The 17,034-nt window shown below is 43.7% G+C and overlaps 1 long non-coding RNA gene across 2 annotated transcripts in view; it reads left to right on the forward strand.

Annotated features, from left to right (window-relative positions):
- Positions 1 to 11,284, forward strand: part of LOC146759564 (uncharacterized) — a 108,313-nt gene extending 97,029 nt beyond the window's left edge. Inside the window, exon 5 of one of the 2 annotated variants that reach the window (XR_014932479.1) lies at positions 10,152 to 11,284. This is a non-coding gene — a long non-coding RNA (uncharacterized LOC146759564). The remainder of the gene's footprint in view (positions 1 to 10,151) is intronic. The other variant, XR_014932478.1, reaches the window with a different exon arrangement.
- Positions 11,285 to 17,034: the final 5,750 nt, after the last annotated feature.

The following is a 17,034-nucleotide window of genomic DNA, read 5'->3' on the forward strand; positions in this document are numbered from 1 at the left end:
CTGCTGCTTTTTCCTTTCACAGCTGCTCTTCCCTTTCACTGCTGCTTTTCCCTTTCACTGCTGCTTTTCGCTTTCACTGCTGCTTTTCCCTTTCACTGCTACTTTTCCCATTCACTACTGCTTTTCCCTTTCATTGCTGCTTTTCACTTTTAGTCTTGCTTTTCCCGTTCACTCTGCTTTTCCCTTTCACTGCTTCTTTTCCCTTTCACTTCTGCTTTTCCCTTTCACTGCTGCTTTTCCCTGTTAGTTTTGTTTTTCCCTTTCACTGCTGCTTTTCCCATTCACTGCTGCTTTTCCCTTTCACTGCTGCTTTTCCTTTTTATTCTTCCTTTTCCTTTCACTGCTGCTTTTCCCTTCCCCTGCTGCTTTTCCCTTCCCCTGCTGCTTTTCCCTTTCACTGCTGCTTTTCCCTTTCACTGCTGCTCTTCACTTTCACTTCTGCTCTTCCCTTTCACTGCTGCTTTTCCCTTTCACTGCTGCTTTTCCATTTTCACTGCTGCTTTTCCCTTTCACTGCTGATTTTCCCTTTTAGTCTTGCTTTTCTTTTTCAGTCCTGCTTTTCTATTTTAGTCTTGCTTTTCTCTTTCAGTCTTGTTTTTCCCTTTCACTACTTCTTTTCCCTTTCTCTGCTGCTTTTCCCTTTTATTCTTGCTTTTCCCTTTCACTCGTGCTTTTCCCTTTTAGTCTTGCTTTTCCCTTTTAGTCTTTCTTTTCCCTTTTAGTCCTGCTTTTCCTTTTCACTGCTTCTTTTCCCATTCACTGCTGCTCTTCCCTTGCACTGCTGCTCTTCCCTTTCACTGCTGCTATTCCCTTTCTCTGCTGCTTTTCCCTTTCACTGCTGCTTTTCCCTTTTAGTCTTGCTTTTCCCTTTCACTGCTACATTTCCCTTTCACTGCTGCTTTTCCCTTTTAGTCTTGCTTTTCCCTTTCACTGCTGCTTTTCCCTTTTTGTCTTGCTTTTCCCTTTTAGTCTATCTTTTCCCTTTTAGTCTTGCTTATCCCTTTTAGTCTTGCTTTTCCCTTTGAGGTCTGCTTTTCACTTTCAGTCTTGCTTTTCCCTTTTAGTCTTGCTTTTCCCTTTCAGTGCTGCTTTTCCCTTTTAGTCTTGCTTTTCCCTTTTAGTCTTGCTTTTCCCTTTTAGTCTTGCTTTTCCCTTTTAGTCTTCCTTTTCCCTTTTATATTTGCTTTTCCCTTTTATTCTTGCTTTTCCCTCTTAGTCTTGCTTTTCCCTTTCACTGCTGCTTTTCGCTTTCAATGCTGCTTTTCCCTTTTAGTCTTGCTTTTCCCTTTTAGTTTTGCTTTTCCCTTTTAGTCTTGCTGTTCCCTTTCACTGCTGCTTTTCCATTTTATTCTTGCTTTTCCCTTTCACTGCTGCTTTTCCCTTTCACTGCTGCTTTTCCCTTTCACTGCTGCTTTTCCCTTTTAGTCTTCCTTTTCCCTTTCACTGCTACTTTTCCCTTTCACTGCTGCTTTTCCCTTTCACTGCTGATTTCCCTTTTAGTCTTCCTTTTCCCTTTCACTGCTGCTTTTCCCTTTCACTGCTGCTTTTCCCTTTCACTGCTGCTTTTCCCTTTTAGTCTTGCTTTTCCCTTTCACTGCTGCTTTTCCCTTTTAATCTTTTCCCTTTCACTGCTGCTTTTCCCTTTTAGTCTTGCTTTTCCCTTTCACTGCTGCTTTTCCCGTTTAGTCTTGCTATTCCCTTTCACTGCTGCTTTTCCCTTTTAGTCTTACTTTTCCCTTTTAGTCTTGCTTTTCCATTTTAGTCTTGCTTTTCCGTTTTAGTCTTGCTTTTCCATTTCACTGCTGCTTTTCCCTTTTAGTCTCACTTTTCCCTTTTAGTCTTGCTTTTCCCTTTTAGTTTTGCTTTTCCCTATTAGTCTTGCTTTTCCCTTTCCCTGCTGCTTTTCCCTTTTAGTCTTGCTTTTCCCTTTTATTCTTGCTTTTCCCTTTCACTGCTGCTTTTCACTTTCCCTGCTGCTTTTCCCTTTTAGTCTTGCTTTTCCCTTTCACTGCTGCTTTTCCCTTTCACTGCTGCTCTTCCCTTTCACTGCTGCTTTTCTCTTTCTCTGCTGCTTTTCAATTTCACTGCTGCTTTTCCCTTTCACTGCTGCTTTTCCCTTTTAGTCTTGAATTTCCCTTTTAGTCTTTCTTTTCCCTTTCAGTGCTGCTTTTCCCTTTTAGTCTTGCTTTTCCCTTTTAGTCGTGCTTATCCCTTTTAGTCTTGCTTTTCCCTTTTAGTCTTCCTTTTCCCTTTTATATTTGCTTTTCCCTTTTATTCTTGCTTTTCCCTCTTACTCTTGCTTTTCCCTTTCACTGCTGCTTTTCGCTTTTAGTCTTCCTTTTCCCTTTCACTGCTACTTTTCCCTTTCACTGCTGCTTTTCCCTTTCACTGCTGATTTCCCTTTTAGTCTTCCTTTTCCCTTTCACTGCTGCTTTTCCCTTTCACTGCTGCTTTTCCCTTTCACTGCTGCTTTTCCCTTTCACTGCTGCTTTTCCCTTTCACTGCTGCTTTTCCCTTTTAATCTTGCTTGTCCTTTTTTGTCTTGCTTTTCCCTTTTAGTCTTGCTTTTCCCTTTCTCTGCTGCTTTTCCCTTTCACTGCTGCTTTTCCCTCTTAGTCTTGCTTTTACCTTTTAGTCTTGCTTTTCCCTTTTATTCTTGCTTTTCCCTTTTAGTCTTTCTTTTCCCTTTTAGTCTTGCTTTCCACTTTCACTGCTGCTTTTCCCTTTCACTGCTGCTTTTCCCTTTCACTGCTGCTTTTCCCTTTTAGTCTTCCTTTTCTGTTTTATTCTTCCTTTTCCCTTTTAGTCTTGCTTTTCCCTTTTAGTCTTGTTTTTCCCTTTTAGTCTTGCTTTTCCCTTTTAGTCTTGCTTTTCCCTTTTAGTCTTGCTTTTCCCTTTCACTGCTGCTTTTCCCTTTTAGTCTTGCTTTTCCCTTTCAGTGCTGCTTTTCCCTTTTAGTCTTGCTTTTCCCTTTTAGTCTTGCTTTTACCTTTTAGTCTTGCTTTTCCCTTTTATATTTGCTTTTCCCTTTTATTCTTGGTTTTCCCTCTTAGTCTTGCTTTTCCCTTTCACTGCTGCTTTTCCCTTTCACTGCTGCTTTTCCCTTTTAGTCTTGCTTTTCCCTTTTATTCTTGCTTTTCCCTTTCACTGCTGCTTTTCCATTTTATTCTTGCTTTTCCCTTTCACTGCTGCTTTTCCCTTTCACTGCTGCTTTTCCCTTTTACTCCTCCTTTTCCCTTTTTCTGCTACTTTTCCCTTTCACTGCTGCTTTTCCCTTTCACTGCTGCTCTTCCCTTTCACTGCTGCATTTCGCTTTTAGTCCTGCTTTTCCCTTTTTGTCTTGCTTTTCCCTTTCACTGCTGCTTTTCCATTTCACTGCTGCTTTTCCCTTTCACTGCTTTTCCCTTTTAATCTTGCTTGTCCTCTTTTGTCTTTCTTTTCCCTTTTAGTCTTGCTTTTCCCTTTTGTTCTTGCTTTTCCCTTTCACTGCTGCTTTTCCCTTTCACTGCTGCTTTTCCATTTTAGTCTTGCTTTTCCCTTTCACTGCTGCTTTTCCCTTTTAGTCTTGCTTTTACCTTTCACTGCTGCTTTTCCCTTTTAGTCTTGCTTTTCCCTTTCACTGCTGCATTTCCCTTTCTCTGCTGCTTTTCCCATTCACTGCTGCTTTTCCCTTTTAGTCTTGCTTTTCCCTTTCACTGCTGCTTTTCCCTTTTTGTCTTGCTTTTCCCTTTTCGTCTTGCTTTTCCCTTTTATTCTTGCTTTTCCCTTTTAGTCTTGCTTTTCCCTTTTAGTCTTCCTTTTCCCTGTCACTGCTGATTTTTTCTTTCACTGCTGCTTTTCCCTTTTAGTCTTCCTTTTCCCTTTCCCTGCTGTTTTTCCCTTTCACTGATGCTTTTCTTTTATAGTCTTGTTTTTCCCTTTCACTGCTGCTCTTCCCTTTCACTGCTACTCTTCCCTTTCACTGCTGCTCTTCCCTTTCACTGCTGCTCTTCCCTTTCACTGCTACTCTTCCCTTTCACTGCTGCTCTTCCCTTTCACTGCTGCTCTTCACTTTCACTGCTGCTCTTCCCTTTCACTGCTACTCTTCCCTTTCATTGCTGCATTTCCCTTTCACTGCTGCTTTTTCCTTTTAGTGCTGCTTTTCCCTTTCACTGCTGCTTTTTCCTTTCACAGCTGCTCTTCCCTTTCACTGCTGCTTTTCCCTTTCACTGCTGCTTTTCCCTTTCACTGCTGCTTTTCCCTTTCACTGCTACTTTTCCCATTCACTACTGCTTTTCCCTTTCATTGCTGCTTTTCACTTTTAGTCTTGCTTTTCCCGTTCACTCTGCTTTTCCCTTTCACTGCTTCTTTTCCCTTTCACTTCTGCTTTTCCCTTTCACTGCTGCTTTTCCCTGTTAGTTTTGTTTTTCCCTTTCACTGCTGCTTTTCCCATTCACTGCTGCTTTTCCCTTTCACTGCTGCTTTTCCTTTTTATTCTTCCTTTTCCTTTCACTGCTGCTTTTCCCTTCCCCTGCTGCTTTTCCCTTCCCCTGCTGCTTTTCCCTTTCACTGCTGCTTTTCCCTTTCACTGCTGCTCTTCACTTTCACTTCTGCTCTTCCCTTTCACTGCTGCTTTTCCCTTTCACTGCTGCTTTTCCATTTTCACTGCTGCTTTTCCCTTTCACTGCTGATTTTCCCTTTTAGTCTTGCTTTTCTTTTTCAGTCTTGCTTTTCTATTTTAGTCTTGCTTTTCTCTTTCAGTCTTGTTTTTCCCTTTCACTACTTCTTTTCCCTTTCTCTGCTGCTTTTCCCTTTTATTCTTGCTTTTCCCTTTCACTCGTGCTTTTCCCTTTTAGTCTTGCTTTTCCCTTTTAGTCTTTCTTTTCCCTTTTAGTCCTGCTTTTCCTTTTCACTGCTTCTTTTCCCATTCACTGCTGCTCTTCCCTTGCACTGCTGCTCTTCCCTTTCACTGCTGCTATTCCCTTTCACTGCTGCTTTTCCCTTTCACTGCTGCTTTTCCCTTTCACTGCTGCTTTTCCCTGTTAGTCTTGTTTTTCCCTTTCACTGCTGCTTTTCCCTTTCACTGCTGCTCTTCCCTTTCACTGCTGCACTTCCCTTTTTTCTGCTGCTTTTCCCTTTCTCTGCTGCTTTTCCCTTTTTTTGCTGCTTTTCCCTTTCTCTCTGCTTTTCCCATTCACTGCTGCTTTTCCCATTCACTGCTGTTTTTCCCTTTCACTGCTGCTTTTCCCTTTTAGTCTTGCTTTTCCCGTTCACTCTGCTTTTCCCTTTCACTGCTTCTTTTCCCTTTCACTTCTGCTTTTCCCTTTTACTGCTGCTTTTCCCTGTTAGTCTTTTTTTTCCCTTTCACTGCTGCTTTTCCCTTTCACTGCTGCTTTTCCCTTTCACTGCTGCTTTTCCCTTTCACTGCTGCTTTCCCCTTTCACTGCTGCTTTTCCCTTTTAGTCTTGCTTTTCCCTTTCACTGCTGCTTTAACATTTTAGTCTTGCTTTTCCGTTTCACTGCTGTTTTTCCCTTTTAGTCTTGTTTTTCCCTTTCACTGCTGCTTTTCCCTTTCTCTGCTGCATTTTTCTTTCACAGCAGCTCTTCCCTTCCACTGCTGCTCTTCCCTTTCACTGCTACTCTTCCCTTTCATTGCTGCATTTCCCTTTCACTGCTGCTTTTCCCTTTCACTGCTGCTTTTCCTTTTTATTCTTGCTTTTCCCATTTAGTCTTGCTTTTCCCCTTTAGTATTGCTTTTCCCTTTTAGTCTTGCTTTTCCCTTTTAGTCTTGCTTTTCCCTTTCACTGCTGCTTTTCGCTTTCCGTGCTGCTTTTCCCTTTCCGTGCTGCTTTTCCCTTTCACTGCTGCTTTTCCCTTTCACGGCTGCTTTTCCCTTTCAATGCTGCATTTCTCTTTCACTGGTGCTTTTACCTTTCACTGCTGCTTTTCCCTTTTAGTCTTGCTTTTCCCTTTCACTGCTCCTTTTCCCTTTCACTGCTGCTTTTCCCTTTTTGTCTTTCATTTCCCTTTTAGTGTTACTTTTCAATTTCACTGCTGCTTTTCCCATTTAGTCTACCTTTTCCCTTTCACTGCTGCTTTTCCCTTTCACTGCTGCTTTTCCCTTTCACTGCTACTTCTCACTTTCGCTGCTGCATTTCTCTTTCACTGCTGCTTTTCCATTTCACTGCTGCTTTTCCATTTCCCTGCTACTTTTCCCTTTTCGTCTTCCTTTTCCCTTTCACTGCTGCTTTTCCCTTTCACTGCTGCTTTTCCCTTTCACTGCTGCTTTTCCTTTTTAGTCTTCCTTTTCTCTTTTAGTCTTGCTTTTCCTTTTTAGTCTTGCTTTTCCCTTTTATTCTTGATTTTCCCTTTCACTGCTGCTTTCACCTTTCTATGCTGCTTTTCCCTTTTAGTCTTCCTTTTCCCTTTCACTACTGACTTCCCCTTTCACTGCTACTTTTCCCTTTCACTGCTGCTTTTCCATTTTAGTCTTGCTTTTCCCTTTCACTGCTGCTTTTCCCTATTAGTCTTGCTTTTACCTTTCACTGCTGCTTTTCACTTTTAGTCTTGCTTTTCCCTTTTAGTCTTGCTTTTCCCTTTTAGTCTTGCTTTTCCCTTTTAGTCTTGCTTTTCCCATTCACTGCTAAGTTTCCCTTTCTCTGCTGCTTTTCCCATTCACTTCTGCTTTTCCCTTTTAGTCTTGCTTTTCCCTTTCTCTGCTGCTTTTCCCTTTCACTGCTGCTTTTCCCTTTTAGTCTTGCTTTTCCATTTCACTGCTACATTTCCCTTTCACTGCTGCTTTTCCCTTTTAGTCTTGCTTTTCCCTTTCACTGCTGCTTTTCCCTTTTTGTCTTGCTTTTCCCTTTTAGTCTATCTTTTCCCTTTTAGTCTTGCTTATCCCTTTTAGTCTTGCTTTTCCCTTTGAGGTCTGCTTTTCACTTTCAGTCTTGCTTTTCCCTTTTAGTCTTGCTTTTCCCTTTCAGTGCTGCTTTTCCCTTTTAGTCTTGCTTTTCCCTTTTAGTCTTGCTTTTCCCTTTTAGTCTTGCTTTTCCCTTTTAGTCTTCCTTTTCCCTTTTATATTTGCTTTTCCCTTTTATTCTTGCTTTTCCCTCTTAGTCTTGCTTTTCCCTTTCACTGCTGCTTTTCGCTTTCAATGCTGCTTTTCCCTTTTAGTCTTGCTTTTCCCTTTTAGTTTTGCTTTTCCCTTTTAGTCTTGCTGTTCCCTTTCACTGCTGCTTTTCCATTTTATTCTTGCTTTTCCCTTTCACTGCTGCTTTTCCCTTTCACTGCTGCTTTTCCCTTTCACTGCTGCTTTTCCCTTTTAGTCTTCCTTTTCCCTTTCACTGCTACTTTTCCCTTTCACTGCTGCTTTTCCCTTTCACTGCTGATTTCCCTTTTAGTCTTCCTTTTCCCTTTCACTGCTGCTTTTCCCTTTCACTGCTGCTTTTCCCTTTCACTGCTGCTTTTCCCTTTTAGTCTTGCTTTTCCCTTTCACTGCTGCTTTTCCCTTTTAGTCTTTTCCCTTTCACTGCTGCTTTTCCCTTTTAGTCTTGCTTTTCCCTTTCACTGCTGCTTTTCCCGTTTAGTCTTGCTATTCCCTTTCACTGCTGCTTTTCCCTTTTAGTCTTACTTTTCCCTTTTAGTCTTGCTTTTCCATTTTAGTCTTGCTTTTCCGTTTTAGTCTTGCTTTTCCATTTCACTGCTGCTTTTCCCTTTTAGTCTCACTTTTCCCTTTTAGTCTTGCTTTTCCCTTTTAGTTTTGCTTTTCCCTATTAGTCTTGCTTTTCCCTTTCCCTGCTGCTTTTCCCTTTTAGTCTTGCTTTTCCCTTTTATTCTTGCTTTTCCCTTTCACTGCTGCTTTTCACTTTCCCTGCTGCTTTTCCCTTTTAGTCTTGCTTTTCCCTTTCACTGCTGCTTTTCCCTTTCACTGCTGCTCATCCCTTTCACTGCTGCTTTTCTCTTTCTCTGCTGCTTTTCAATTTCACTGCTGCTTTTCCCTTTCACTGCTGCTTTTCCCTTTTAGTCTTGGATTTCCCTTTTAGTCTTTCTTTTCCCTTTCAGTGCTGCTTTTCCCTTTTAGTCTTGCTTTTCCCTTTTAGTCGTGCTTATCCCTTTTAGTCTTGCTTTTCCCTTTTAGTCTTCCTTTTCCCTTTTATATTTGCTTTTCCCTTTTATTCTTGCTTTTCCCTCTTACTCTTGCTTTTCCCTTTCACTGCTGCTTTTCGCTTTTAGTCTTCCTTTTCCCTTTCACTGCTACTTTTCCCTTTCATTGCTGCTTTTCCCTTTCACTGCTGATTTCCCTTTTAGTCTTCCTTTTCCCTTTCACTGCTGCTTTTCCCTTTCACTGCTGCTTTTCCCTTTCACTGCTGCTTTTCCCTTTCACTGCTGCTTTTCCCTTTCACTGCTGCTTTTCCCTTTTAATCTTGCTTGTCCTTTTTTGTCTTGCTTTTCCCTTTTAGTCTTGCTTTTCCCTTTCTCTGCTGCTTTTCCCTTTCACTGCTGCTTTTCCCTCTTAGTCTTGCTTTTACCTTTTAGTCTTGCTTTTCCCTTTTATTCTTGCTTTTCTCTTTTAGTCTTTCTTTTCCCTTTTAGTCTTGCTTTCCACTTTCACTGCTGCTTTTCCCTTTCACTGCTGCTTTTCCCTTTCACTGCTGCTTTTCCCTTTTAGTCTTCCTTTTCTGTTTTATTCTTCCTTTTCCCTTTTAGTCTTGCTTTTCCCTTTTTGTCTTGTTTTTCCCTTTTAGTCTTGCTTTTCCCTTTTAGTCTTGCTTTTCTCTTTTAGTCTTGCTTTTCCCTTTCACTGCTGCTTTTCCCTTTTAGTCTTGCTTTTCCCTTTCAGTGCTGCTTTTCCCTTTTAGTCTTGCTTTTCCCTTTTAGTCTTGCTTTTACCTTTTAGTCTTGCTTTTCCCTTTTATATTTGCTTTTCCCTTTTATTCTTGGTTTTCCCTCTTAGTCTTGCTTTTCCCTTTCACTGCTGCTTTTCCCTTTCACTGCTGCTTTTCCCTTTTAGTCTTGCTTTTCCCTTTTATTCTTGCTTTTCCCTTTCACTGCTGCTTTTCCATTTTATTCTTGCTTTTCCCTTTCACTGCTGCTTTTCCCTTTCACTGCTGCTTTTCCCTTTTACTCCTCCTTTTCCCTTTTACTGCTACTTTTCCCTTTCACTGCTGCTTTTCCCTTTCACTGCTGCTTTTCCATTTCACTGCTGCTTTTCCCTTTCACTGCTTTTCCCTTTTAATCTTGCTTGTCCTCTTTTGTCTTTCTTTTCCCTTTTAGTCTTGCTTTTCCCTTTTGTTCTTGCTTTTCCCTTTCACTGCTGCTTTTCCCTTTCACTGCTGCTTTTCCATTTTAGTCTTGCTTTTCCCTTTCACTGCTGCTTTTCCCTTTTAGTCTTGCTTTTACCTTTCACTGCTGCTTTTCCCTTTTAGTCTTGCTTTTCCCTTTCACTGCTGCATTTCCCTTTCTCTGCTGCTTTTCCCATTCACTGCTGCTTTTCCCTTTTAGTCTTGCTTTTCCCTTTCACTGCTGCTTTTCCCTTTTTGTCTTGCTTTTCCCTTTTCGTCTTGCTTTTCCCTTTTAGTCTTGCTTTTCCCTTTTAGTCTTGCTTTTCCCTTTTAGTCTTCCTTTTCCCTGTCACTGCTGATTTTTTCTTTCACTGCTGCTTTTCCCTTTTAGTCTTCCTTTTCCCTTTCCCTGCTGTTTTTCCCTTTCACTGATGCTTTTCTTTTATAGTCTTGTTTTTCCCTTTCACTGCTGCTTTTCCTTTTCACTGCTGCTTTCCGTTTCACTGCTGCTTCTCCCTTTCACTGCTGCTTTTCCCTTTTAGTCTTGCTTTTCCCTTTTAGTCTTGCTTTTCCCTTAAACTGCAGCTTTTCCCTTTTAGTCTTGCTTTTCCCTTTTAGGCTTGCTTTTCCCTTTCACTGCTTGTTTTCACTTTTAGTCTTGCTTTTCCCTTTCACTGCTGCTTTTCCCTTTTATTCTTGCTTTTCCCTTTTAGTCCTGCTTTTCCCGTTTTGTCTTGCTTTTCCCTTTCACTGCTGCTTTTCCCTTTTAGTCTTGCTTTTCCCTTTCACTGCTGCTTTTCCCTGTCATGGTATTGTAATTTTTTAATTTTGCTATCAGTATTCCACATCATAACATAATGTCAATTATGGATACTTCTCTTGAATGTGCAGTCCACAGAAGAAGACTACATATCCCAGAGAGCAACAGGAGTAACAATAAGTTACGGGACCAGGACTCTATATAATCTAGTTTCCAGGCTGGAGTGCCCTCCTTCTTCTCTTGAACTTCTCAGAGAGTGGGATGCGTTCCAGCCGTGTCGCCTAGAGTTCATAGTAGGCCTCTCGGTTTTCGGGGACTCTCTCTGTTTCGTTCGATTTGTTAGCCTCAGTTATATTATATTGTGTTATCTTGTATTTCGATATCTTATTTAGTAAAATAAGTTTTTCCTCCTTAGATTGTTGCTGTTTTATCCCACTCGCCTTTTCCCCCTACTTACCGGGCCCCGGGGGGGGCCCACGGGGTGGCTTCCCGTGTCACGGGCATAGGTAGATCTAAGTAACCCGTGACACCTATTAGTCTTGCATTTCCCTTTCACTGCTGCTTTTCCCTTTTAGTCTTTTCCCTTTCACTGCTGCTTTTCCCTTTTAGTCTTGCTTTTCCCTTTCACTGTTGCTTTTCCCTTTTAGTCTTTTCCCTTTCACTGCTGCTTTTCCCTTTTAGTCTTGCTTTTCCTTTTTAGTCTTGCTTTTCCCTTTTAGTCTTGCTATTCCCTTTCACTGCTGCTTTTCCCTTTTAGTCTTACTTTTCCCTTTTAGTCTTGCTTTTCCATTTTAGTCTTGCTTTTCCCTTTTAGTCTTGCTTTTCCATTTCACTGCTGCTTTTCCCTTTTAGTCTTACTTTTCCCTTTTAGTCTTGCTTTTCCCTTTTAGTTTTGCTTTTCCCTATTAGTCTTGCTTTTCCCTTTCCCTGCTGCTTTTCCCTTTTAGTCTTGCTTTTCCCTTTTATTCTTGCTTTTCCCTTTCACTGCTGCTTTTCACTTTCCTTGCTGCTTTTCCCTTTTAGTCTTGCTTTTCCCTTTCACTGCTGCTTTTCCCTTTTAGTCTTGCTTTTCCCTTTTAGTCTTGCTTTTACCTTTTAGTCTTGCTAAAAACCCTTCTTAAGGCCTCAGCACCATCAAAGAAGAGGCCACCCCGCCGGCAGCAATAGAAGAGCCCATGGGGCAGCTGAGGAGGCGGGGGCCAGGCAGCACCTGGGACACACACTGGCCCCAATGGACCCTTGTCATCACCGTCCAATTCAACCTCAAATAGAAAACAGAAAGACTGCAAACAATAAATTAACATTGAAAACAATTGAAAAACAAAGTGGTGGTATTGAGTGCTGGTATTGATATCGGCACAGCTGTTGACGCTTCCCCATCCTTGACGCTCTCTCCCCTTTTTCCTACTGCCGTGCAACTGCTGCCACTATTGCATTCCAGACACGAACCCCACAGGCTTCAGAGAGGGCAATGGCAAACCTCTGCTCCTGGGGACCAACATCCACAGGCTGTGCTACAGCTGGGGTCAGCCAGCTGGAGCAGAACCACCAGTCCTGCTGGACACCAGGCTGAACCTGCAAGGAACCCACGCGGGCTGCCTTGCCGAACGCTGTCCTGAGCTGCGTGAGGCCAGGTGCCACCCGTGGGTGAAGGGCGGTTATCCCGCCCTCTGCTCAGCCCTGAGGAGGTCACAGCTGGAGCGCTGGGACCGCAGCTGGGCTACCCAGCACAGGGGATAACAACACGCTTCTTCCCATTACGAGTGGACCATTCGGTTCTACCACTCCAGATCCGCAGCCCATCCCTGTACAACCGCTCTTAAGTAGGGACCTATACACTTCCTTCTTTGCAGGCATTTGAAATGTCTCTACAGAAGACAAAACCAGACAAAAATCTTTCCGTGCCTATTCACACCACGTTCCTAAGACAACACAGCTGGTTCTTAAACACGGTAGTACGTACCCTTGGTTTACTGCACAGCTGGTGAACAGAAAGTTCTCCAGCCTCACTACGGAATAAAGAACTCCACCATCATTCCCATGCTCCCTATGAAGCATACTGAGCTCCAACACTCACTCAGTCCCTCACTCAATCTTCCCCCTGCTAATGTTCTTCCATCTAATTCCACCTCACATCACAACACAAGCTGTCACAGCCTGGTGTACAGTCTCATCAAAGGGAACGCTGCTTGTTTGCCATCAGAATTCATTAAAAAATGAAACAATTCAACAACCAACAACCACTACTTCTCATATTACCTACAGGCAACAATGCCTGAAGAACTGGAGTGTCAGATGGCATGCAAAACATTACAAGTTGGCTCGTAGGAATGAAAGAATTTCATGAGAGAACGGGGTGTTGGTATTGATAACGGCACAGCTGTTGACGCTTCCCCATCCTTGACGCTCTCTCCCCTTTTGAATGCGGGCAAATTGAGTTGCTGTTTTTCTGTGTTTTCTTCTGTTGCTCTTTTAGCTTTTAACAGAGCTACGAGTTTTTTTCCCTGTTAAGGAGCTATCTCAGGTTTACGATTCTGCACCTGCGAGCTTGACCTTGAAAGTCCAGGCGGACTGCCAATACTCCTGTATATTTTATAAACACTGCTGAGCTTTGTTTTCTTTTACTTTTTTTCCTCTCTATTGAAGAAAAAAAAAGGAAAAAAAAATGTTTTCTCTACTAAATTTTTTTACCAGGGACTGTGTGCCATTGGTTCCTTTTTTGAGACGCTCCGAACATATTGGGTCATGTTTAAGCTAGCCACTTTTTCTTATGGAGCTATACAATTGTATAATGGATTGAAAGCATGGTTAGCAATGCTCACTTCGTATCTGCGTACAGCTCCAGAGGGAGCAACTAATGCAACTAATTATACAGAAATGGTGATTTTTAAGCGTGCTCCTCTTTCTTTCTATGAATCCTTTATGCAGTTTTTGAATGATCAGTGGGCCACACTCTTAATCTCCCTGATCTTACTGTTGATTATTATAATAATCTCACTCAGTATCTGGATTTATAACATCCGGAGGAAGTCTTCCCTAGAACCAGAGAATACTGAGTGGCAGGGAGTGTGGAGAGGCTTTGAAGAGATTCTCAAAGGACAGACATCTTCAGTGTTATGGAGCTTCACCCCTGAACACTTGAAGAATCCTGAGAGTTTGATTGCATATTTGAGGCAGGAATGTTGTGGCTCAGGCAGATCTCAGGAGGCACAAATGATTTTGGGCCTAGCTAATGCTTATCGGGCCTTATTCAATACCATTCCTGAGAGGGAAGTTTTTGAAGCTGAGAGAGAGAGTCTCAGGGCCGAGAAGGAGAGTCTTAGAGCTGAGGCAGAAAAACTTTGGACTGAGAAGGTAGAGAGAGTAAAAGCTTTTGAAGCTGCGAGAAAAGATCTCCTGTACCAACGAGACTCAATCTGGTACGAGAAAGAGAATCTTAGAGCTGACGCAGAAAAACTTTGGGATGAGAAAAGCTCCCTGCAATCCCAACTCAACACTCTCCGGTCCTAGCACAGCGCCCTCCGGTCCGAGCACGACACTCTCCAGTCCGAGCACAGCGCCCTCCGGTCCGAGTACAACACTCTCCAGACTGAGCGCGATGCCCTCCTGACCGAGCACAATGCCCTCCAGACCGAGCACAATACTCTCCAGTCCAAGTATGACGCCCTCCAGTCTGAGTGTGGCACCCTCCAGGCCAAGCACGATGCCTTCCAACCCAACTGCGATGCCCTCCGGTCCGAGCACAACACTCTTCAGTCTGTCCATAATGCCCTCCGGTCTGAGCATAACGCTCTTCAGACTGAGCACAATGCCCTCCGGACCGAGCACAATACTCTCCAGATTGAGCACAACGCTCTCCGGTCCGGGTACAATACTCTCCAGTCCAAGTATGACGCCCTCCAGTCTGAGTGCGGCACCCTCCAGCCTAAGCACGATGCCCTTCAACCCAATTGTGACACCCTCCAAACCGAGCACAACACTCTTCAGTCCAAGCATAATGCCCTCCAGTCCGAGCATAACGCTCTTCAGACTGAGCACAATGCCCTCCGGACCGAGCTCAACACTCTCCAGACTGAGCACACTGCCCTCCAGGCCGAGCATAACGTCCTCTGGTTCGGGTACAACACTCTCCAGTCCAACTACAACAGCCTCCAGACTGAGCTTGGTGTCGTCCAGTTTGAGCGGAACGCTTTCCGAGACCAGCTATGTGCCCTCCAGGGTGAGTTGAATGTATTTAACCAACTACCAGGGGCACATGTAGTCCAATTGGGCCAGCCACTGGGGGCGCATGTAGTCCAATCTGACCAGCCACCGGGGGCACATGTAGTCCAATTGGACCAACCATCGGGGACACCAGATACAATGTTGGTTGCCCCTGTAAGAGGGTGAAAGACAAAACAAGTTTCAACTCAGTTAGAGAAAATGCAGAAGGAGTTAGAAGAGCGGAGGGAGTTAGGAGAGCAGGACTCAGGAGACTCAGGTGACTCGGGAGAGCAGGGGGAGTCAGAAGACCAGAAGAAGTTGGAGGAGCAGAGGATGTTAGAGGGGTATAAGAAGATGATAGAGGAGCAGAAGATGATAGAGGAGCAGAAGATGATAGAGGAGCAGAAGAAGTTAGAGGAGCAGAGAAAGTTAGGAGAGAGGAAAAAGAAGGAGGGTTACCTGGAGGAAATAACACAAGCATCAGGGTCAGGGTCAGAGTCAGAAGAGGAGCCAAAAGCTACTTTTTCTTTACGAGAATTTCTCAAGTCCAAACTTATAGATGGGGCAGCCTCATCAACACAGTTGCCACCATCAACACCTGGGACTCTTGATAGAGCAAAAGGTGAGCAAAGTATTACGACCATTATTGATCGATCTTTTAAACTGAGTGAAATTCGAGATCTAAGAAAGGATTACACACGTCAGCCAAAAGAAAATATGGTCACTTGGTTACTTCGCTGCTGGGACAATGGCGCCAACAGTGCGTGGCTCGATGGCAGTGAAGCTCGCCAACTGGGTAGCATTTCCAGGGACTCACGTGTGGACAGAGGTATTGGCACATGCCAAAATCGGTCCTACACCCTCTGGAAGCGGATGTTGATAGCGGTAAGAGATAGATTCCCCTTTAAACGGGACTTGGAGCCTGAGAGAAAGAAATGGACTGATATTGAGAAAGGTATCCAATTTTTGAGAGAAAATGCTCTGGTGGAAATGCTATACAGTCGCGAGTTCAATCGTAATGATCCAGACCAATTACATGATCCTGAAGCAGTCCGCGTTCCACGACAAATGTGGCGTGACTTTACAAAAGCAGCTCCAGAAAAGCCTGCCAGTGCACTTGCATTAGTATATGGCAAAGGGGACAGGAAACCCTTTGTGAATGAACTAATTGGCAGACTTCAGGAACTTGAATTATTTATAAGCGCCACAGAAGTTAATCTGTATACTTCAGCCATTGTCAAAATTGTGGAAAGGTTAAACGAAGTGGAGGGAACACAAAATGATATTATTGACAAATTGGCTAATGTGCCTGATGTAGATGAATCCACGGTGGTACAAGATGATGGAAACCAGGATTTCCACAATCGCCTATTGAGGAAGCTAAACAACATGAGTTCCTCTCGACCTGTATCATCGAAAATCTCAACCATTAAAAAGAGACGTCCTCGTATTCAAGCAAATGACAATGATAAGTCACCTCGAATCAACGATGAGACTACACGTCTTGCCTTGTTGCTTTTCCTCTGTAGTCATGGGGAGGACATGAAGAAGTGGTGTAATTCATCCAGCTCTGCACTTCAGGCACGAGTGAAAGAATTACAAGGTGAAACAACTACCAAGGTGAACTCTTCCAAGAAGGGGAGAGTTCCAGTTGCTGCAAGTCAACGAGGTAAACAATAGAGGGGCCCTGCCCCCAGCCAGGGGGGGGAAAGGGACAATAGAGTATACTGGACTGTGTGGATTAAGTGGCCTGGCACATCTCAACCACAGAAATATAAAGCCTTGGTGGACACTGGTGCACAATGCACCCTAATGCCCTCAAGTCACCAAGGGACACAACCAATATATATCCATGGAGTGACTGGGGGTTCCCAAGAATTGACTATGTTGGAGGCCGAAATAAGCCTCACTGGTAAAAACTGGCAGAGACACCCTATTGTGACTGGTCCAGAGGCTCCATGTATACTGGGAATCGATTACCTTAGGATGGGATATTTCAAGGATCCCAAGGGGTATCGATGGGCCTTTGGGATAGCTGCTGTTAACACAAACGGTGTTAAGCAGCTGTCAGCTTTACCTGGTCTGTCAGATCCTTCTGCTGTGGGGTTGCTCCAGGTAAAAGACCAAGAGGTACCAATTGCCACCAAAGTGGTTCACAGACGGCAGTACCGCACCAATAGGGACTCATTGCTCCCCATTCACAAGCTAATTCGCCAATTAGAAAATCAGGGAGTGATTAGCAAAATGCACTCGCCTTTTAACAGCCCCATATGGCCAGTGCGTAAAACCAGTGGGGAATGGAGGCTGACGGTAGATTACCGTGGCCTGAATGAAGTTACACCTCCATTAAGTGCTGCTGTACCAGACATGCTAGAACTCCAGTATGAATTGGAGTCAAAAGAAGCTAGGTGGTATGCCACCACTGATATTGCTAATGCCTTCTTTTCCATCCCATTGGCTGCAAAATGCAGGCCACAGTTTGCTTTTACCTGGAGAGGTATTCAGTATACCTGGAACCGTTTACCCCAGGGGTGGAAGCACAGCCCAACAATTTGCCATGGATTAATCCGTGCGTGCACACAGCTCCTGAGGACACTGAGCTGTATTTCTGGTTAAAATGCACAAAACAGCAACAGCCAACAAAGGTGGCTGCTGCCAGCTCACCTGACCAGCACCTCATGCTCTGTTGTTCTCTTTTAGCACAAACCATGCAGTACTAACACCACCAAAGCAGCAGTGCTGCTGTAAGCCCATGCTGCTCCTGGACCCCCCTTCTGCCTCACACCACAGGTCAGAAAGCAAAACTCAGAG

The sequence above is a fragment of the Coturnix japonica genome, chromosome 10 (assembly GCF_054131305.1).
Source record: "Coturnix japonica strain WE chromosome 10, WE-NBRP24, whole genome shotgun sequence".
NCBI classification, from domain to species: domain Eukaryota; kingdom Metazoa; phylum Chordata; class Aves; order Galliformes; family Phasianidae; genus Coturnix; species Coturnix japonica.